The sequence below is a fragment of the Dendrobates tinctorius genome, unplaced genomic scaffold (genome assembly GCF_039654945.1).
Source record: "Dendrobates tinctorius isolate UK_male_01 unplaced genomic scaffold, ASM3965494v1 ptg000069l, whole genome shotgun sequence".
In the NCBI taxonomy this organism is placed as follows: domain Eukaryota; kingdom Metazoa; phylum Chordata; class Amphibia; order Anura; family Dendrobatidae; genus Dendrobates; species Dendrobates tinctorius.
In genome coordinates, this window is record NW_027361737.1 from 18,787,501 (window position 1) to 18,812,124 (window position 24,624).

Genomic DNA, 24,624 nt, shown 5'->3' on the forward strand with positions numbered 1-24,624 from the left:
TTGGGTTATTTTATGTTGTTCTATAACATATGTTGATGGAGAGATGATAGACAGATAGATAGATAAATCCTAAAATTGGAGGCAGCACAACAATAAGTGGAAAATCAGGTGCAGCTTAATTGCCCATGTGGCGATGTTTTGGTCCAAAAATGTGGACCTTTTTCAAGCATCTAGATAGATAGATAGATAGATAGATAGATAGATAGATAGATAGAAATGTCCAGATTAGGACCAAAACGTCACCATTGCCGCTATGGGCATTAAATAGTTTTCTATTTTACTACATTGGAGTGCTGCATCTATTATTTATATATATTGGAGGATAGATAATAGATAGATAATAGATAGATAGAAAATTGATAGATAATTGATAGATAATTGATTGATACATAGACAGATAGATAGATAGACAGATAGATAGATAGAATATTGATAGATATTTGACTGACAAAAAGATAATATATAGATAATTGAGAGATACATAGATAGATAGAAAATTGATAGATTATTGATTGATAGATAGATAATTGATAGATGGATAATAGATAGAGTCTTTACATCGATTCGTCAACATATGACAACCAGTCATAGGAGATTGGGACAATTACATTCCACAAAATTTATCCTCCTGTGAAGTGGGCTGGGGAGGGAGGTGGGGGCAGGAGATTTCACGCTCCCCATACAGCCACATATAGGGATAATTACAGAGTACTGGGGCCAGGTGCATCTTAAATGGGATTAGTAGTAATGTCACAGTCTCCTCCTCCTCCTCCTCCTCATCATCATCATCATCATCATCAACACATTGTTATAGCGTGACCAGAGTTTTTTCTTCTAATGATAAAATTACTATTTTTGGCCGTTCAGACCGCAGTACTACCGCAGCTCTGTCCTGATCCTCGATCACCTGTGATCATTTCCCTGTACGCATCCTGATCCATGATGTGTATGTGATTCAGCTAAAGTAAATAAATAGAGATTATTAGATGATAGATAGATATTAGATACAGACAGAAGAGATAGATTTAGATTATTAGACATGTGATAGATAGATAGATAGATAGATAGATAGATAGATAGATAGATAGATGTATAAAAAAAAGAAACTGAACTTGCATCAGTCTTCCAAAGTGTGGGTGAGGTCCTCCAAATCCACTGTTAAATAACTGTATAACAACAACAACAACAGCAACAATGATAATAATAATAATAATAATAATAATAATAATAATAATATAGGAGAAGAATATGTCACACTCCAAATATAGCAAATGTTTTGCTATGTTTTGAATGCGATCTCTTTTTCTCGTATGGATAGACAAAAAGATAAAGATAATTAGATAGATAGATAGCTAGCTAGATAGATAGATAGATAATAGATAGATTATTTGATAGATATGGGATAGATAGATAGATAGATAGATAGATATGGGAATGATAGATAGATAGATAAATAGATCTTTACAAATGTTGCTCCAGGATACAGTGATCATGGAGGGTCAGTGGAGTGGAGGGATGACCCTCTAGTTGTGCCTGTATTTTGCACTCAGGGCTTCTGTCATTCTTCTCTGTACCTGCTGCTTTGGGAGATGTAGGCGTTTGATGTATTTATTTTCTGCACCTTTTTTCTTTTGTCTTTTGACTTCAGATGTTTTTCTTTCTTCCACCAAAACCAAGGCACACACCAGGAAGCTGAGCGATCCCCAGTGACAGGGTCCTCACTCCTGCTGAGCCCTATAATGATCTATTGTGATCAGCACCAGGTTATGGGTTTAGTGCAGAACCCTCCATCTCGGTGGGAATGGCCACTTGGCTTATGTTAATACCCTACAATAATAAGTCTGACTTTCATGTTGCCCATTAGTTAGTAAATGACCTGATACCTGGGGCTGCCACACACAAGATTCACCTATTACCTGCAGGGGATTCTCCTCCAGCCACAGCATAGATTCTAGAGGGGAGTGACACATTTTACAGAATGGATAAAACAAATATTTAGAGCAATGTGTCTGAACATCAGTGGGGTGACAGATTCTCTCATTTGTGATGTTTTAGATACATAACGTTTTACTATTATTATATACAATAGTAAAAATAGCACATAAACTAAAGAAACATCATAACATAAAGAACAACAATGTCTTAGATATTTACAAAGTTATTTTTATAAAGCGCAAAAATAATAACAAAGTGAAGTAGATGTTCAAATAAATCGATGAAAGCAAAACCCGCAAATTATAAGCCAAATATTAAAAATATAAGATTAAGACTAAGGAATACATATGCAATTTTAATAATCAGTCCTCGTAATAACATTATTATTTACACTAATATCATATGTGATAATAATTATAATATTATAATAAAGTTCTTGTTATTATTACTCTATGCCAGCTATCTTTATTATTCATTATACTTTATTGCTTTCTATTCACTACTGCTACTACTACTGTTAATAATAATAACAACAACAATAATAATAATAATAATAATAATATAACAATAAATAGTAACACATAACAAGGATAGATATAACGGATATTACATATATTTGTAATACTATTGATCAGATCTTCATTATTTAATTCTGATTAGTTTTAGCATTGATTAGACACTTATTATTATTATTATTATTATTATTATTATTATTAATAATAATAATAATAATAATATACCGGATCAATACTCTGTGAATACAGTAGCAAACATATAAAAAATGTCTCCTGTTGATTTTCTTATTACCAGAAGTAAAGACAAATTGAAACTTAAACTACAAGGTATATTTCAAAACTTTTGGCCAGATTTTTTAATCTTAGAAATTGCTAACAAATCTAATAATTTAAAAATAAACTTTCTTAACTTGATAGTAAAATATATACAAATTATAATAAGAGATAACTGCATTTCCCCCAGCACATCCATGAATTGCAGGCGTTCAGTGAACCCTGTGTGTTATCAGCACAGAGATAAGATAACTGTATGGAGTGGAGCTGGGGATTAGCAGCCACTTGTCCTATCTCTGATCATCAGCTCCACCAGCTCCCTGGCCCCGTGTACTACAATGTCCAAGGTCTGCTGATCAGACACTTGTGTGTTTAGAGGACACAACACAATCAGATCTTCAATCAGTGGAAACACTGATTATTATCATATGGCACAGACCCATTTCCCCTCATTACCAGTCCTCAGTGGTCCTCTACAAAGTGGCAAATACTCAGGAGAAGCACCGACAATATATAGAATTCCCAGGAATAGGTGCTGCATCTGTCCACACATCAGGTTGTAGATAATAATACTAACAACCAATTTGGGATGTTAGCATTTGTATTAATTGTTCTATGTCAAATATGCATAATCAGAATAATCGATATAATTATAACATTCCAGGACACAGTAAAAATCAAGATAATAATAATAATAATAATAATAATTATTGCTTTTGTTATTAATATTAGCAATAGTAGAGTGATTGTCACATTTTACTGCTATAATACAATTGCAGCATTTAGTGAATGGCAGGATAATAATAATAATAATAATAATAATAATAATAATTATTATTATTATTATTATTATTTTAAATAGCAAAACAAATTGTTATCCTGTATTAAGGGTTAGTAGGAAATGTCAGACATGATATAAAAGATATGCAGAGAGTTAAACAGATAAAGAGAAATAAGGCATATACCTGTGAAGAGTAAAAAAAGAAGAAAAAAATATATGTATTTTGAGAAAGGATTGTTTGGACCGAAACGTTGCTGCTAAGATGGGCTAATTAATTATTATTATTTCAGTACAAATGGTGTGCTGCCTCTGATTTTTGATATATATATATAATATCATGAATACAACTCAATTGCTGCGATGTCTACCACAGTGTAATACTTCCTGCTGGATGCATACAATTCAGCTATGGCTTCTATGCAAACATGAGACATTAATCTAGCTTATACAGTAAGAAGACATGTGCTGCAGGAGAAGCCCCCTTGTCTCTGGAGCCCCTTTATGCTGATAGATGGCTGGACACTGACACAGGGCAGGAGCAGGGATGGGTCATAGAAACTGAAGCTCACATATTACCTGGAGTCTGTCATGTGCTCAGATGCTTGCAGACATGGCTTCCCTTCTTCGGGGGTTCTCTGCTCTATCTGCTCAGAGTGGTCTACAACACACATTAATTGTATTGTAAAGGCTGACCCCACCATAGAGAAACATAATACTGGGAGCTGCACAGCAGCCAGAAGTTTACCATTTGGGCATTTGTGAAATGTAATCTGCATACCTAATTGATTCCCACAATATCACTTAAAAGCAGAAGATGTGTATCTGCATGATGGATCTTACATTAATAGGCACATCCCCTCGGCTCTGCCAGGCACACAGGCGCTTTGAAGGTCACACTTCTTCTAGGATGCCCACCTCTCATATCACACTGCACTTTTTACCTTGTTCTCATGTACAGCCTACAGATATAGTGAAGAGTAAAGTGTTTCCCTCTACATATACATTTCTGTGGAGCACTGGGTCACATTAGAGCTGCTTCTTCATGATTTCACAGTGTAATGCTTAGAAGAGAACATTGGAAAGCACAGCATCGTTCCATCATCTGCCTCTCTACATATTACTCCTATATACTGTATCTGACATTATACACACTGTAGAGCTGACCATACACCTGCCACAGATGTCCAATGTGACCCGACTCTCCCATAACAAGAAGGTTTGCCTCCAAGTGATGGAATTTCAGAAGGTGGATGGATCAATGAAATATCATCTAGGCTTGGGTAATTGATGTTTAGTTATAGATTTATAGAACAGATTAAAGTAGATAATAAAATACAGATGTAGCAGAGTTGAATCTTGTTCCTTGTAGTTTTTCATAGCCTGGTCCAGATACCCTTACCATCAGTTCTTTTCACATGTTGATGTATATGTTCTTTACATAGTTATAGAGATGTCAGATTATATTGATAGATGGATAGATAGTTAACCACAGAAGGATTCTGTTATTACTCTAGTCCTTGTAGTTGTTTTCTGGGTATTGTAATGTATAATAATTAGATCTGTCTCTTTAAGCAAGCCAGACTTATGGGGCTTGGGGGGTGGAGACAAGAGGGATGAGAAGGGAAGTTTCAGTTTCACTTCTGTGTAGCATGGGAATGAAACTGTTATACTGTGTGCTGGAGGACAAAGAATAAAACATATCTAAAGTTTAATACCTTGAATTCTTCATAACGTGTGGATATTACAACTGGCGACGAGGATGGGATATAATCACCTACTGCTGTGAGTACAGACTATATTTTACCGCTTCACACGCCAGCACCACTGAGAGACTCTATCATGGCTGACTACTTGCACACATTACCACAATTTGATATGACTGATGTCATTAATCTCTCCCATAACTGGAGAAAATGGCTAAACAGATTTGAGAATTTCCTAGAAGCCATGGACATAAAGGAGGAGAAAAGAAAGAGAGCTTTGCTCCTGCATTGTGCAGGCACAGGAGTCTATGACATATACAGTACGTTACCTGCAGCAGAAACAGACACATACAGCAACTGCACTAAAGCTCTCACTGGCTATTTCAACCCCAAACAGAACATCAGACATGAAAGATTTAAATTCAGGATTGCCAAGCAGCTTCCAGAAGAGTCCATAGACACTTATGTCACACGGCTGAAAGAGTTAGCACATGGATGTGCCTTTACAGATGTAGATGATGAAATCCTAACTCAAATAATTGTCACCTGCTCGTCTAATAACCTAAGGCGTAAGGCTCTGCAGCAGGATATCTCTCTACATGATTTGCTCAAAATGGCCCGTGCTATAGAAATAGCAGATCATCAGGCTACCGTAATGGAGAATGGGGATAAATTACATGTGCATAATCTCAAACAGAAAAATTTACCAGACAAACAAGCCCAGAAACAGAAGAAATGTTATAGATGTGGACAGGATTTCCCTCACCACCAGAACAAATGTCCAGCTATGGGACAAACCTGCAGTAAAGGTGGAAAAGGGAATCATTTTGCAGCTGTTTGCAAATCAGCGCACTACAAGCCTCCGCTGCCTATGACAAAATCTGCAGAGGTAAAAGTGATAAATCAGGACACAGAAGAAATGTCTGCGACTGAGAACTATGTGTTCACTACCTCTGTCACTGGTTCAGTACAGTCTCCCTGTGTTACACTCTCAATCTGCAACACTGACATTACCTTTACAATAGATACAGGAGCTTCAGTGGATATCATAGATGGCACTACATATGAACAATTGAAAACAAGGCCAGTCTTACAACAAGTGCAGACTAAAATCTTTCCTTATGGATCTAAAACACCTCTAGCTATAATGGGACAATTTGATGCTGAAATTAGATATAAAGAAAACAGGCAGAAAACCACTTTCCACACATTACAAGGATCGGGAGGCTGTCTTCTCAGCTATCACACTGCCTTGGAGCTAGGGCTCATCCAGATTATTCATACCATAACTGACCCTGCGGATATGGATGTACAAACTATGGTGAACAGCTTTCCCTCCCTATTTAGTGGTTTGGGAAAACTAAAGGTCTCTCAAGTACACCTTCATGTGGATGACAATGTTCGTCCAGTAGCCCAGCCTCACAGGCGTATTCCATTCCACCTGAGACAGAAGGTAGAAAAGGAACTCCAATTGCTCATGGATGAGGACGTTATTGAAACTGTTACTGGTCCCACTCCGTGGGTCTCTCCACTTGTGGTAGTTCCAAAACCAAAGACTCCTGATCAAGTGAGACTGTGTGTTGACATGCGCCTGCCCAACACCGCTATCCAGAGGGAAAGACATATCTCACCTACGATTGATGACATTATTCATTTATTAAATGGAGCCACCGTCTTCTCAAAGCTCGACCTCAATAAGGGATATCATCAATTAGAACTGAGTCCAGAGTCCCGATACTTGACCACATTTTCCACCCATGTGGGCCTCAGAAGATACAAAAGATTGACTTTTGGAGTCTGCTCAGCAGCAGAATTTTTTCAGGATGCAATAAGGAGTGTCATTCAACACATCCCAAATGCCTTTAATTACAGTGATGACATATTGGTTTTTGGTAAAACTCAAGCTGAGCATAATCGTGCTCTATATGCTATCTTCGAATGTCTGCTTTCTGCTGGACTCACTTTAAACAAAGAGAAGTGCGAGTTTGACAAGGGTTCATTAGAATTCTATGGTCACATCTCGGCAAAAGGAGTACAACCAGACCCCAAGAAAGTGGAAGCTATCAGAACAGCCTCAATTCCACAGGATGCCAGTGAAGTGCGTTCTTTCCTTGGAATGGCAAGTTACTGTGCTAGATATATTCCGAATTTTTCAACAATCAGCAATCCACTACGGGAACTTACAAAACAAAGTTGTATTTTTCAATGGTCTCAAGACTGTCAGGCCTCTTTTGAAACAATTAAAAATGAACTCTGCTCGACAACCACTATGGCTTATTTTGATCCAGCTCTTCGAACTGAACTGATTGTGGACACCAGTCCCGTGGGACTGGGTGCTATTCTAGCGCAGTACAAGGATAACAATCAAAATCCTCACATCATTTCTTATGCAAGTAAGAGCTTAACAAACATTGAAAGAAAATATTCTCAACCTGAAAAAGAAAGCTTGGCAGTTGTCTGGGGATGTGAACACTTTCACTTATTTCTCTATGGAGCTCCCTTCACCATTGTCATAGATCATCAAGCACTTCTTACAATTTTTGGAAATCCCAGAGCTAAAATGCCTGCACGAATTGAACGATGGGGCCTACGTCTACAGGACTACAACTATAAAATTGTTCACAAACCTGGAAAATACAGCAATCCGGCTGATTATCTTTCAAGACATCCTACTAATGATGATATACCTGTGCATTCCTCCATTGAAGAATACCTACGTTTTGTTACAGATCATGCCGTGCCAAAAGCACTTTCTCTTGATCAATTTATAAATGAAACAACAAAAGACAAGACACTCTGTGCCCTAATACAAATCATCCAAAATCGAAGGTGGCATGAAATTCAAAAGGAAAAATTTCCTGATTCTGAGATTGATCTGAAAGAGTTAAAACTATTCTCAAACGTACGTGAGGAATTATCAGTCACTGAAGAACACCTCATTCTTCGAGGTACCAAACTAGTTGTACCTAAGACTTTGCGTAACTTAGTCATACAGATAGCACATGAAGGTCATTTAGGAATTGTTGGCACAAAGAAGTTACTCAGAGAAAAAGTGTGGTTCCCAAATATGGATCACTTGGTGGAAGAAAAGATTAGACGCTGTTCTACTTGTCAATTAATCACTCCATCATCAACCTTAGAGCCATTACAAATGTCTCCGTTACCCACTGCTGTCTGGGAGGAAGTGGCAGTCGATATATATGGACCATTGCCAAATGGCCAATACATTCTCGTAACAATTGATGAATATTCTCGATACCCTGTCATTTCATTTATCTCTTCAACATCTGCTAATAATGTCATACCAGAGCTGGACGACATTTTCTCGGCATATGGTATTCCAAGAGTGGTCAAAAGAGACAATGGACCTCCCTTCAATGGACATGTGTTTACACAATTTTCTGAATACTTGGGATTCAATCACAGGAAAATCACACCTTGCTGGCCGCAAGCCAATGGAATTGTGGAACGTTTTATGTGCACTCTGGGGAAACGTATCAAGGCAGCGAGTCTGGAGCACATCCCACTGAAACAGTCATTATACAAATTCATGCGTAATTACCGCAATACGCCACACTCCACTACTAATGCTGCTCCAGCTCATTTAATGTTCAGCAGAACCCTGCGTATACGTCTCCCTGATGTGACCAGCCATCCCCGACCGAGTGACTCCTCAGTGAGATCCACAGATTTCTCCAACAAACAAGCCATGAAACGTTATGCAGACAGAAGGCGAAGGACACAGTCAAGTGCCATCGAAAGAGGGGATGTCGTGGTGGTACGTCAAAGACCAACCAACAAGACCTCACCTGTATATGGTCCTGCAAAATATTATGTTACTAAAAGGAAAGGCAGCATGATCACAGCTGAACGAGATGGACACTCCATAACGCGAAATTCTTCATATTTTAAAGTCATACCGCAGAATGATGACAATGAACTCTCTTTGGTGGAAGATTTGGTATCCGATGGTGGAGAGGACCAACAAGAGGTAGCTGGTCCATCAATAATGAACCCTCTCAATGAGCCCAGATGTTATCCTACACGAGAGAGAAGAGCTCCATCGAGGCTTATTGAAGAAGTGTAATTACAGTTTTGTTTTGTTTTGTTTTTTTGTTTGTTTCTCTGGTTTTGAAATTGAACAAATAAGACAAAACGGACATATGATTTCTTTGGACGTTTTCATGTTGTTGCATTTATCAGTAATATGGGTTATTTATAGAAAAAAAAAAAAAAAGGGATGATGTAATGTATAATAATTAGATCTGTCTCTTTAAGCAAGCCAGACTTATGGGACTTGGGGGGTGGAGACAAGAGGGATGAGAAGGGAAGTTTCAGTTTCACTTCTGTGTAGCATGGGAATGCAACTGTTATGCTGTGTGCTGGAGGACGAAGAATAAAACATATCTAAAGTTTAATACCTTGAATTCTTCATAACGTGTGGATATTACTGGTACTGTATATATAGGCCTTTCACTTCACATAGCTATGCGATTTAAAGGGAACCTGTCACATGAAAAAACACTACTGTATTAACCTGCAGATATTGGGATAATCTGGAGGTTAATAGAATTCTGAACCTGCTAGGCGCTGTCACTTAGAGCCTCGCTGTCGGGAGGAAATTATCTTTAATCGCCCGGCAGCGTTTGGCGTTCAGTCATAGGGGTGGAGCCGGCGCAGGTTCAGTCACGGCTCTGTGTATAGAGAGCTGCGGCTGTAAATGCGTCCCCCACACTGACTGAGAGCCAGTCCTAATGCTGAGCTGCTGTCAGTCCATGATGGGAGCACAGTTACAGCCGCCACTCTTTATGCACACATCAGTGACTGAACGCGCACCGACGCCACGCCTGTGACTGAAAGCCAAACGCTGCTGGGAATAAAGTTAATTTCCTTCCAGCAGTGGGGCTCTAAGTCCGGGCGCCAGGCAGGTCTAGAGCCTGTAGATTAAATCTATATCTGACAGGTTCCCTTTAAATATGTATAGCACTAGATAGATAAAAAGATAGATCGATAGAAAGATAGATAATATATAGATAATAAATAGATAGATAGATAATAGATAAAGTCAAAAAAACTTGAAGCAGCACTCCATGATGCAAAAACAAGGTGCTCTTTACTGGCCCAAGTGGCCAATAAAGAGCACCTTATTCTTGCATCATGGAGCGCTGCTTCAACTCTTTTTGACTTTCTTCATAAGGTTTGGTATGTGCCTATAAAGCTTTGCACCCAATTTTTTACTGGGCTATGCTATATTTCTTTTTCTAGATAATAGATAGATAATAGATAGATAGATAATATATAGATAGATAGATAGATATGGGATAGATAGATTGATACTGTGTAGATGATAGAGAGATAGATTTGGGATAGATAGATCTACAGTATAGAAAGATGATAGATAATAGATAGATGACAGATACTGTAGATGATAGATAGATAATAGATAGATGGATAATAGATAGAAGATAGATAGATAATAGATAGATATTAGATAGAAGATAGATAGATAATAGATAGATAAATAAATAGTTTGCTATACCTTGTACCTGTAGTCTGGGTAGATTTAGTCATGAGACAGTTTATTTTTGCACATTTTTCTTGTGGGTGTAGCAGAGCAGAGTTTCACATACTTGTTGTAGTTATTACCTGTGTAAGCAACCAAGTATTAGGCTGAGGGTGCCAATACTTTTGTCCGGCCCATTTTTGGAGTTTTGTGTGAAATGATCGATGTTTTGCTTTTTGCTTCATTCTCTTTTGTGTTTATTCATTTAAGACAAATTAAATGAAGATAATAATACCAAAGAATTTGTGTTTGCAATCATTTTCAGGAAGAAACTGAGTATTATCTGACAGAATTGCAGGGGTGTCAATACTTTTGGCCATGACTGTATGCAGAACAGATAGAGCCATAAGCCCGAGGTTTTTGGCTGGGTTTAGTTCTAGTGATTAGAGGGTTAATCCATGTGACAATATTGCATTGTAGTGACCTTCACTATACACTTACATGGTCATCATATGGTCAGGTTTCTTCTGTCTGATCATTATGTGAACAGCACTCTTTGTAAAGACAACACTCAGAGGTCCCGATGTCCACCCGAGAAAACCATTTTATATACGGCAAATATTTTCATACCCTTAGGGTCAGATTCATCATGACAAGTGTTGTCCAGGTTGGTCTTGATAAGGGGTGCGCTAGAGTCAGACCCTCCTGATTCATGAAGAGGCTCATGCCTCATTATGATTCAGGATCGCCGGATGCGTTTTGTGCACCTCCATGTGCGCCTCGCCACCAATCCTGCTTCAGCCCGTGCTGGGGTACAATTTTTTAGCATAGTGAATAAATTTGATGAGTTGCAGTCACCACGCCCCTGTCTCACCTCAGGAAAAACTGGCATGAAGACTCCAGAAATCACAAAATGTAGACGCAGATCTGAGATGTACTTAAAATTTTGTGTCTTTTTAAAGCTTTTACGCCACATGTAAGCTTCGATGCATAGGGCTCAAAGTTTATGTCAAGTTTTTACTATAGAACATTTAAAATGAAGAGAACCCACAACCTTGCTACTTTGAATGTAGCTGGTTAAAGGGGTTTTCCAAAATTCAGAGAACTTAATAATCTGCAAGTAAATAGCATTTAAATCATGTCTGGCAGACTTACTGGAACAGCAGCTTCAGGGAGAAATGAAGTTTTATTCTCCCTGCAGCTGCACTCTTCACTGCATATCACCATTATATCATACATTGTCATTATTGCGTGCTGTCTGCTTTTAACATTGCAATGTATAGGAGAAGCTTTGCAATATATTAAAAAAATTTTCGACAAGAGAAAAACACCAATGAAACACGGGTGGCAAAAACTGAAACACAAACCAAATACTGTTGAAAATTGACTCAAAAACACTGATATAAATTAGACAATATTTTCTGTACAACAAAAGTCACTGTCGCATGAATGTGCCTTAAGGCTGCATTCAGACACATTGCTCGTGCTTCAGTTTTTAACCAAAGCAGTTCTGTACAGGTGCAGTCTTTTTACTATTTTCCTCCACAATCACTTTGTCTTGCAAGGAAACAGTGGAAAGACCATACCAGCACAGGCATTCTGTGGTTAAAAGCTGAAGCATAAGGCCGGGATCACACACAGCGAGATACGGCCGAGTCTCGCAGGTTAAAACCAAGCTCTGGCGCCGGCACTCAGGATCGGAGCGTGCGGCTTTATAGAAATAAATGAAGCCGCACGCTCTGCTCCAGTGTGCTGACAGCAGTGCCAGGTATTACCATGTGAGACTCGGCCGTATTCCTCGCATATGTGATCCCGGCCTTAGGCCGGGGTCACACTAACCGACGCAAAATACGGTCCGTAGTTTACATGCGTAATACGGATGAATGACCCCTAAATAGTGCTCCGTATGTCATCCGTAAGCAAGGTGTGGTCGCGTATTTTCCGCTTGTCAGCATCCGTATGTAATCCGTATGGCATCCGTATGCAATCCGTATACTGAGATTTTCTCGCAGCATTGCAAAATGGACATTTAACGGTTTTGAGGCCTGCTGACTATTTAAATCATCAGCCTGCACCCTATTTATTGCCTCAGGAACAGGTGGCTGCCTCCATTCTGTCCATTTGTGACCTTGCCTTCACTAGGTGTGTTGGTGTTGTATGTGCAACATGGCAGAGGGTCTGAGTTTCAACACAACTGAGCAGGTTCTCTTCAACTGGCTTTTGTCACGCCGCTTTGGTCACCCATACCCAGTGATAGTGGATCCGCGGAGGAGGAGACGCATGTGGGTCCATCCACTTTTGAGGCAACGACTCACAAGAGGTCATTTTCACCGCCTCTATTCTTCTCTGCGGGAGCATCCTGTTAAATTTTACCAATACTGTCGCATGAGCCTTGCAACATTTGATCGACTCTTGGAGACAGTGCGCCTGGGATAACCTTTCAGGACACAAGGATGCGCAAAGCTGTATCTGCAGAGGAGCGACTTCTACTCACAATATGGTATGTACTATAAAACCACATTCTCTATGTTCATAATGTGTGGGCCAAAGTATGTATTTTTGGCTTATTGGACTAAGTTTAATGCCCTCATCTTAGTCCACATATGTTTAAACTTACAGACCAGAATGTTAGGTCTAATATGTACTGAATATCACTTAGTCATTGTGCAACCAAATATGTGTGTGTTAGTCTATCTCAATTCCTACCAAGTTTGGTCGGCATGTAACTGATTTTTTTGGACTTTCTGCATTCTAAAATTATCCATTTCTATTGTTCTTCAGCTTCCTGTCCACTGGCCTGTCTTTTGCCGCCCTCCACCATGAGTTTCTCATTGGAAGATCTACCATTTCTGGCATAGTCAGGTCAACATGTATAGAAATCTGGACAAGACTTCATCAAGTCCTCATGCCCGAGCCCAGGATGGAAGACTGGTTGAGGATATCAAGGGACTTTGAGGAGGAATGCCAATTTCCTAATTGTATTGGGGCCCTTGATGGCAAACATATCCGGGTGCGTAAGCCGCCGAACTCTGGCTCCCAATTCTTCAATTATAAACAACACTTTTCTGTTGTATTGTTGGCTCTGGCAGACCCTCAATACAAGTTTATAATTGTTGACATTGGGGCCTATGGAAGGACGGGAGACTCTAGAGTGTTCAATACTTCCATGATGGCTCGGCGGCTACGCACCAACCAGTTGGATCTACCACCACCACGCCAGCTACCAGGCTCCACTGAAGAATCAGTCCCTTATGTCCTTGTGGCAGATGAGGCGTTTAAGTTAACGTGCAATTTCATGAGGCCATATCCCCGGCGCAACCTTGTCCACAGGCGCAGAATTTTTAACTTGCACCTATCACGTGCTAGGCGACTGGTGGAGTGTTCCTTTGGCATTCTTTGTGCCAAATGGCGGGTACCCCAGCCTGCCATTCAGCTGAGTGAAAAAAATGTTAATGAAGTTGTTAAAGCCTGTGTGGTTCTTCATAACTTCACCAGGATACATGATTGTTCCTCCTCGGCTGGTGTTGTGCGTAGGCCGGACAATGTGCGTAGGGTGAGACCACCTATCTACCCTCAACGTAGACCGCTCTCTGGGATGAAAGTGCGTGATATTTTCACTAATTACTTTATCTCAACTGAGGGGGAAACTTCTTGGCAAGAGCATGCTGTGTCTATGTTATAATTTTTGGTTTTATGTGTCTAAATATATATATTTATACCCCTTCTGATTCTATGACTGTTTCATTGCATTGCTAAGCGTATGTTAGTATGCTGACACTGTTTTTGAGAAATCACACAGATACGTAAACTGTAGTAGACAAATTTTTTCTTTTGCCTTTTTTTGTTTGTTTTTTTTAAAGGCAAACATATTATTGCCATATGAAAACTGTGGCAATGGGCCAAATTGCCCTTTTTGCATAAGAAAACTTTTTTGAAAAGTAACATTTTCAAACAGAACACAAAATAAGATTATGGAATAACAACATTGCTACATTAGAAATTTTCAATCCAAAGGAAAAAAGAGGTGGTCTCCAGCACCAAAATTATTGATAAAAGATAACACTCACATTTCTTCTGAATGTTTTCCAATCATATTAATAATCCAACATGACAGGCAATGCTACCTTACGCCTTTCAGACAGATATTACATGTCTGTACAAAAGAGCATATTTCACCGCGCTATACTGTAAAGTCAAAGGATGAAAATACACTACTCACTTGCTAATGCCTAGAAAAGGCGTGCTGGCCTTAGTGAAGTAGTCACTTTTTTGCCAGCTATCTATAGTCACAAATCAAGGCGACCAGCCTTAAGAACATCACATTCTCTCTATGTCTTAACAAGTGAGTAGTGTATTTTCATCCGTTCACTTGACCAGTATAGCATGGTTAAATATTCTCTTTTGTACAGACATGTAATATCTGTCTGAAAGGCGTAAGGTAGCCTTGCCTGTCATGGTGGATTATTAATATGATTGGAAAACATTCTGAAAAAATGTGAGTTTTCACTTTTTTCACAAAGTTTGGTGATGGAGACCACCTATTTTTTCCTTTGGATTGGTATTTGTAGCACCAGTGAAACCGCACTGGACATCTCCTGGCATCAGACTGATTGTGGACACAGAATTATAAATTCTCATACGTTGGGGAAGGAGAAGGCGGAAGAGCAGCCTGTGGTTGCTGCTGGCTACTCTGCCCAACATCGCCCTGTGTGGGGCCATACTGTTGCCCATGATGTGGGTAGTGTCCTGCCTCCTGTGATTGTTGGGGGTACTGGCCAGAGTAATAATGAGGAGGGGCATCTTGTTGGCTGTGGTAGGCACGTGTCTCATATCCACCAAGATACCCATATCGTCCCCAACCAGGTTGGGACCAGCCTCCAACACTGGGTGGGAACAAGTGGCCATATTGGTGTGGCTGGCTAGAGGCAGACATTTGTGGCTGCTGTATTGAAGGTTGGGTAGTGGGAGGAAGGGGGTGAGGTGTAGGCCCACGTATTTGAGGATCTTCACATCCTGCTTGAACATGCATTTGTGGGGGGTGCCTAAGGCGCATGAGATTTCTTGGGGAAAGCTGCCACCTCTCAATATATTCAAATAATTCGTAGGGGGTATTGGGGTATGTGCACGCATCAAGCAGGATCTGAAAACATCCTCGAATACGGAGCCTGACCTCATGGGAAAGAGCACGGAGATAAAGGGCCAGGCTGCATGAGTATGCCTCCTCCCCATCATCACTATTTACTCTGGATAAATAATTTAGGACCCCAGTGTCCACATAAGTGCGGGTATCAGTGGCAGGTATTTGCCGCCTTCGGCATCCTCCTCGCCGGGATGTGCTAGCAGGCTGTGGGGAGCCCCGGATGTGGCCAATTGGGCTGCTGCTGATGTTGCCCTGCTCTTCTGCTCTTGCTGATGCTGCAGCAGCACCAGATGGTCCTGGTGGTGGGCTTTGGGGCGCAGGCAATGGCACTTCCTGACTGGAATCTTCAGCCATGCTCCTAGTAGGGGGAGAAGATGGGCCAGCCACCTCTTCCCCTGCAGACACAGGATCGATGATGGGGTCGGTTTCGGAGTCAGTTCCTCTGTCCGTAAGGTTGGACTGAGTTCTGTTATGAAACAGAACAGAGCCAAAAATAACTAAATATTTTTGGCCCTGCAAAGTATCTGTGTAATGTGGTGTGAGGTATCTACTTACGGTCTGAGATCCAGAATTGGGGCGAGGAAGGAGAGGCGGTCATAGTATATGTACTTTCTCTTGACGTAACCCGCATCCCCACTCCTGGACCGCTGCTGACGTTCCCGGCGGTATTGGTCCTGGATGCTTCGCCAGCGTCTCATCACATCTTCCACTGCAATGTGACAGGAAATATTGTCAAATTCACATATTTGATAGGTCACATTTGCTACCGGTAGTCTACACATGGGGCCTTCTGGGGTGTGCTTTCTACCCATGGTGGCATATCTAATTGGGGCATACAGGCCAGATACACAGGGTCACATTAGTTGATGCATCAAGTAACTACACTTAATAACTTGTTTGGCTAGGAGGATGAGGAGCTTGTGGCCTGGCCCAAATTATGGCAGTGTCAAACCACGTGTCACATCAAAATCTAATGGCCTCATGAGGAAAAAAGTACAAGCACAGGAAGGGGGGTGCTGATTCTATATTCATTTTTTGTTGTGCGGTAATTTTACTAATTTTTTGGCTTGTACTTACTCAGTTTCTGCTGCTCCTCACGTGGCCGATCACCAAAGTCATGGAACATCTGCCTACATATGCGCCTCCATGACGCCTCCTTTCTTGCCCGGTTGGCATAATGGGCATCACGTTGGTCCCATAGTTCGGGCCGCTCCTGCACCAGGACAATTAGCATTTCCACATTCAGAAAAAATGGCGCCATGACGCTGCTGTACTCTGTGGAGGCTGACTTCCTGGATGTCTGGAGCGCTATTTGAGGTGATTTGCATGTATCAGCTTCCTGATGATGGATTGGGCCATTTCCTGGCAGCAGCCAAAAGACCTGCGTATTTCTCGCAGGCCACACGTGTGGTCCGTGTGTAATCTGTATTTTTTGCGCACCCATAGACTTGCATTGGCGTACTACGGCCGTAGTACGATGACAATCGCAGCATGCTGCGATTGGCACGGACCATAGAATACGGATGAGAAATATATGGCTGGTGCGAGGTACCCCATAGAGAATCATTTGTCCGTGTCTAATGCGTGCTTTTAACGCCTCTCACTCGTCCGTATTCCTCGCCAGTGTGACCCCGGCCTTACTGTTGCATGTGAACGCAGCCTTAAGCCTCATTCAAACATCCATGTATCGCTGTCTGTGTACAGACTGAGTTGCATGGACATGCCGTTGGTTTCCTGACCAGACAGGCTCATACCCCAAAGAAGACCACATTATCCACTTGGATTAATTGGCACACACAACCACAAAGCCGGTCTTACTCTCACAGCTAAGGAGAAACATGGAGCACTCACCAATATAGCTGAAAAACTGTGCGTCTTTATTTCACATAAATTCCATCAATAGATATGTGGACATGCAGGATGTTAGAGGAATACTAGGGGAGGGAGGTGCCGGACAACGGCCGTTTCGCGATTACTTGCTTCTCCGTAGAAGTAGAATTCTCCGTCAATACCATAAGTAACGTACTCCACCGCAATGGTCTCCGTTCCAGACGAGCCCGTAAGGTACCTTTACTTTCAAAGCGTCATGTCAAGGCTCGTCTACAGTTTGCTCATGATCACTTGGAGGACTCTGAGACAGACTGGTTCAAGGTTCTCTGGTCTGATGAGACCAAGATCGAGATCTTTGGTGCCAACCACACACGTGACGTTTGGAGACTGGATGGCACTGCATACGACCCCAAGAATACCATCCCTACAGTCAAGCTTGGTGGTGGCAGCATCATGCTGTGGGGCTGTTTCTCAGCCAAGGGGCCTGGCCATCTGGTCTGCATCCATGGGAAGATGGATAGCACGGCCTACCTGGAGATTTTGGCCAAGAACCTCAGCTCCTCCATCAAGGATCTTAAGATGGGTCGTCATTTCATCTTCCAACAAGACAACGACCCAAAGCACACAGCCAAGAAAACCAAGGCCTGGTTCAAGAGGCAAAAAATCAAGGTGTTGGAGTGGCCTAGTCAGTCTCCTGACCTTAACCCAATTGAAAACTTGTGGAAGGAGCTCAAGATTAAAGTCCACATGAGACACCCAAAGAACCTAGATAACTTGGAGAAGATCTGCATGGAGGAGTGGGCCAAGATAACTCCAGAGACCTGTGCCGGCCTGATCAGGTCTTATAAAAGCGATTATTAGCTGCAATTGCAAACAAGGGTTATTCCACAAAATATTAAACCTAGGGGTTGAATAATAATTGACCCACACTTGTATGTTTAAAATTTATTAAAATTTAACTGAGCAACATAACTTTTTGGTTTGTAAGATTTATGCATCTGTTAATAAATCCTGCTCTTGTGTGAAGTTTGAAGGCTCTAACTTATTTGCATCTTATCAAACCTGCTAAATCTGCAGGGGGTTGAATACTACTTGTAGGCACTATATAGCAGGTGTTTAATCCAAGCATAGAATGAACCAGGTGAGCACTGATGAAGAACGTCTCCAAAGTTTGTAAGGATATGTTCACATTGCAACTTTTTCTGCTGTTTTTTAAGCAGTACTGCTCAAAATAGTGGGGGAAAATGTGCTACCAAAATGAGTAAAAGAATGTCCAATTAGATTATATGGGAACACTAATACTGCTCCTAGATTCAGACTTTTGAGCATGTTTTAAACACTTTAGGCTTTTAAAGACGCGGTATATTTGAAAGAATCCATGTCCATTCTCCAGGCGTTATCCACAAGGAAAACACTTCATACTGCATAATAAAAGTCATTGGCAAGTCTAAAAAATACACCTGGTGGTTTTTTTTTCTATTGTCGATTTAAAAAAATGTCAGGAAAAGACACCCAAAAGCGCAGAGAAACTTAAAAAAGAAACAAAAAAATGGAAAAAAATATTAAAAAAGTGACCAAGAAATTAGCAAAAAAACACTAAAAAATCAGGTTTACAAAAATCTAGAGAAAAGGAGTGATTCCTGCAGCATCGTCTGCTTTAAAATGGATGTTTTTGACCACCGGAAATAGGCGAAGTGTGAACATACCCAAACACAACAAAATAATTTTTTTTACAGGCCAATGCATTGTGTATAATTGGATGTGTTCACAGTGTGACGACTCTTTTCTTTTCAGCACCATAATCACTAATTGTTAATTATCAACTCAAATGCGAGCCATAATAATGATAAGAGTTGCCTCCATTATAATGGCTCCTTTTCATTTGTTATTTCTTCCTCTCTATTCGCTTCCACCACTAGAAGCTCGAGGCGTCTACGTCAAACCATAATTATTCAGGATCAGTCCTCTGTCACTAGTGTCCCCAGTTGACCATAACCATCATGTCGTAATTTATCTTTATTATTATTATTATTTATTAGTAGTAGTATTAGTCGTAACATCAGATGTCAGTGACCAATAACGCAGAAGTCTGGAGCCACCTTTACATGCAGGTGAACTCAGAGTGTAATTGCCAGGTGAATGATCCACCCCATGTCATAGTCATTAGAAAGCATAACAATCCATTCACCACCTTATATCAGGCGTGCAGAACAGCCCTCAGGTCATATTGGTGCTCACGTAGATATAATGCCGTTCCAGTGTGTTGTGTTCCTTATAATGTTTTATCCACAAAAATGTGTTTCCTTTCCTTGGCATATGTTATAGCATGCTGCTCCATATATTGCATTGATGGAAATGGCATAAATTTTTTATTTTATAATCACACCACCCAGGAGTGGACACACCGCATGTGCAGCCGGTGCAGCTGCACCGGGGCCCAGAGGCTCCGGGGATCCCCCCGCAGGGCGGCTAATAATGAGGGCAATCTGGCCTGTTTATTTGACCTTGAGGCTCCGGGCTGCACTTGGCCAGATTTCCCTCATGTGCAGGCAGGGAGAGATTCATGCAGCTCCGCTACCTACAAGAGAAAATGGCAGCGGAGCTGCAGTGATCCATCCTGCTTCCTGCCCACGCTTCCTGTGTCAGCAGTCAGCGGCGCGGCTGGATGACATCATCATTCAGCAGCCAGTCTGTACCAGAGAGAGGAAGCTGCTGGCAAAGGTGATGCTGTGGGAGAGTGTGCGGAGAGGTGAGAGGTGCTGTGTGTGTGTACGTACGTGTGTGTAGTGATGAGTGGTGGTGTGTGTGTGCGCATGTGTAGCACTGCAGGGGAACGTGCAAAGAGGTGAATGGTGCTGTGTGTGTGTAGGTGGAGAAGGCAATGATGGAGGTGACGGAGAGGGCAATGATGATGGTGGTAGAAAGGGCAATAATGGGGTGGCGAGGAGGAGGAAATGATGGAAGTGGTGGAATGGGCAATGATGGGGGTTGTGGGGGAAAAAGGTAATGATGGTGGAAAGGGCAATGATTAGGGTGATAGGGGAGGAGGAAATTATGGAGGTGGTAGAATGGGCAAAGATGGGGTGGTGGGGGAGAAAGCAATGATAGAGGTGGTGGAAAGAGCAATGATGGGTTTGGGAGAGAAGACAATAATGGGAAGCAGGAGGAGGAGTACAGTGAGGGGTATGGGAGATTAAGAAGGGAGGAAGGGGGATTTATAATGGATTTAGGAACAGGGGAAGGTGGAGGAAGACATTATCACTTATTATGTTTAACACAGTCCCTTAATATATAGTGTTCTCGCTTATTATGTATAGCGCCACCACTCAGTGTATAGTGTAGTCACTTTTTATGTATAGCACAGTCCCTTAGTATATAGTGTACTCTCTTATTATGTATAACACCATCCTTAGTTACTTAGTTTCCTCTTTTGCGATGTATAACACCATCCCTTATTATGTACCATCCTCTCTAGTTATATATGATGCCGCCGCTTATTATATAGCTTCCTCTGCTGTTATGTACAGTGCTGTTTCTTACCTAGTGTAGTCTTGGTAAATAGAAGTTTTCCCTTCCGGAGGACAAGGATGGTTAAAAATGAGATATTTTGCTTGATATCAAATTTATTAGGACACTTTGCTAAGAACAAACAACTCATCTCAGCCTGCAACAGCATTCATCAGGTATAATATGCACTTATAACATTTTTTTAAAAGAAGAATGTCTTTACACACTGGAGGCTGCTAACACTTCAAAGGGGTGTGTTTTAATCAAATAGGATCAACATCACACCCCAATTAGGTTAGTATATCAGAATAATATATTAGTATACATAAGTATATGGAAATAGAGAATATAAAATATATATATAAAAAAAAGATGTATACTTTTAGGTGCTGCAATTCTCTCTCTGAACAAGTCCTGTCTTCTCCTGCAGTCTCCCATCCAGTCTCAACCGTAGTGGAGCCTGCTCAGCAGAGACATGGGTCGCGGGATCTTGCTCAGACTTGAGCCATGCATGTAGTTGCTGCATCTGCTCCAGGTTCAGCTATAGCAATCAGCATTAGACAGTGACGAGCAGACGTTCCTGGGACTAAGTCCAGGATTTGCCCTTCTGAGCTTGTCTAGTTTTAACACCTACTGCACGGTGGACCCCGGGCGGCGAACGCACTTTCTATTATTTAATATTTAGTGCGTTCCACCGTCCCTAACAGAAAGTCAGGAAGGTCCTGGAAGGACGCTGCTATAAAAGAGTCGCATGGCCGCACAGCCATGCGCTAGTATAGACAATGATTAGACCATGTGGAGTGAGTGTTGTATGCATGTATGAATGTCTCTGGTGAATGACTCATTGGAAACCCCTACTCTTGGTACGCATGTGTTGTGCAGCCTAGTCTGTCAAGCGCCCAGGTCTAGGTGTAGGCTCCGAAAGGAGCCACTCCTTGGCTGGGTCCTTCCCTGGAGCAAGATCTGGATAGTCCCGTATTTGAGACTCTTAAATGAGGCTCCACGGACTTTATTTGCATATTCGTATTTCCCAGGGAGCAATGGACCTAGGATTTCACTGTGATTGAGCGCCTTTGCCGGCTTCTGCAGTGTTTTCTTTAACTGGTCTCCCTGAGGTCAGTGATTGTTTCGTGATGTTGGTCTACTAGACATTGCTCCCACCTAGCCAGAATCCTACTCCACACTGATGAGGGGCAACACCCGAAACAGCTGTCTGTGGATGGATACCTGGCCTTGGTATTTCCCTTGTCATATCTGTAAACTCGTAAAGAGCTGGATATTGACTTAAAGGGCCACTTAATATGGTGGTAATGGTGGTTTCCGAAAGGAGCCACTCCTTGGCTGGGTCCTTCCCTGGAGGAAGATCTGGCTAGTCCCGTGTTTGAGACTCTTAAATGAGGCTCCACGGACTTTATTTGCATAGGTGTAGGTAGAGGCTGAGTCAGAGACTAGAATCAGTGTCCATCGGTGGCTCTACACGTCACGGTGCACGTGCTCAACACTTCTCCAAGGTCAGCGTCTATAGTGGTGTCCGCAGCTGCGACGCCACGTGCTCAGAAGGTCTAGAGGGACTCTGACCCCGTGTCCTTTGGGCAGAGTTCCGTAACCACATTCTGAGCACCCCCTTGCCGAACTCTGTGAGTGCTAACAAACTCCGGCATTTAAGTTTCGCGGTACTGCGGCTCTGTGACGTAACAGAGACCGCTCCTGTTCACACCAGGTGACGTTAACCCACGTATGACCTTTGCATACCGCTATATACTTTCGCCATTACTAAGCAGCAGTTTACCACCTCTGCACGGTGGACCCCGGGCTGCGAACGCACCTACTATCATATTATTTGGTGTGTTCCGCCAGCCTGTAACAATGGGGAGGCTGTGTGGGGCTCATGTAGTATATAGGGATGCTGTGTGAGGCTCATGCTGTGCATGGGGAAGCTGTGTGGGGCTCTTACAGTATATAGGGAGCCTGTGTGGGGCTCACACAGTATATGGGGAGGCTGTGTGGGGCTCATGCAGTATATAGGGATGCTGTGTGGGGCTCATGCTGTGCATGGGGAGGCTGTGTGTGGTTCTTACAGTATATAGGGAGGCTGTGTGGGGCTAATGCAGTATATAGGGAGGCTGTGTGGGCCTCATGCAGTATGTAGGGAGGCTGTGTAATGCCTCATGCAGTGTACATGGGAAGGCTGTGTGGGCCTCATGCAGTATATATGGAGGCAGTGTGGGGCTCATGCTGTATATATAGAGGCTGTGTGGGGCTCATGTAGTATATAAGGGGACGCTGTGTGGGGCTCATGCTCAATATAGAGAGGCTGTGTGGGGCTCATGCTGTGTATATAGGGAGGCTGTGCGTGGCTGATACTGTATATGGGAAGGCTCTGGGGTTCATGTCACATATGAGGGAGTCTGTGTGTGGGGCTCATGCCGCATTTGGGGGCAGCTGTGTGGGGCTCATACTGCATATGGGGAGGCTGTATGGGGCTCATGCTGTATATGAGGGAGGCTGTGTGGGGCTATTACAGTAAATAAAGGGCTATGGGGGTTCAAATATAGGGAGATGTGAGCATACTTAATTCTGCTCAATATTCAGTGATACAATCAATATTAATATAATTATCAATAATATCAATAATTATTATATATCTATATTAATATTGAGTAGAATTAATTTGAGCCTGTTGGTTTGGCCCTCCACAACAGTTATGGTCTCTCATGTGGCCCCTTGGGAAAATTAATTGTCCACCCCTGCTCTACAGGATAGTTGCCAGATCATGGCTCCATCACGAGGGACACAGATTTTCCTAAGAAAAAATGAACAGCATTCCATCCGGGTGAAGATAAAGTATCTTATGACATCTTTATTCTGCCATCTTTATTCTGCCAAATGTCTTTTCTCATGATGGTTTGCTCTCCAATTGGGTCATTGGACTTTTGAACCCGCATTCTGATGGTTGAGTGCTGCTAGCTGTACCTTTTCTATGAGGGACACAGATTTGACATTCTACAGGATGCCAGCTTAGGGGACCGCGTCCCCGACTGATAGAATATAGATCTGCTCATTTGACCATCACTGAACCCATGGATACATTTGGGGTAGTCAGGATTTGGACCAACCGGTTGTTTGAGCCCCATGGATTTGTTTGTGAAAGCCTGGATTGAGATCCACCCGTCACCTGGCTCCATGGAGCTGTTCAGAGAAGCCGAGAAGCCAGGCTATGACCCTCTGGTCACCTGGCCTTGTACCTTAATGGACTGTCAGCTTCCTAAGCTTGTTGTTACCTCCTCTCTGCGCATGCCACATGTAGGGGTAGTCAGCCCTGGAAGCTCTGAAGTCACTGCTGTTCTTATCCCGGCCAGGCAGCGGAAGGGTGAGATTCTGTAATTCATGAGTATTTTTCTGGGACGGTTCTATGTGTTATTTGTCTATTTTGTGGT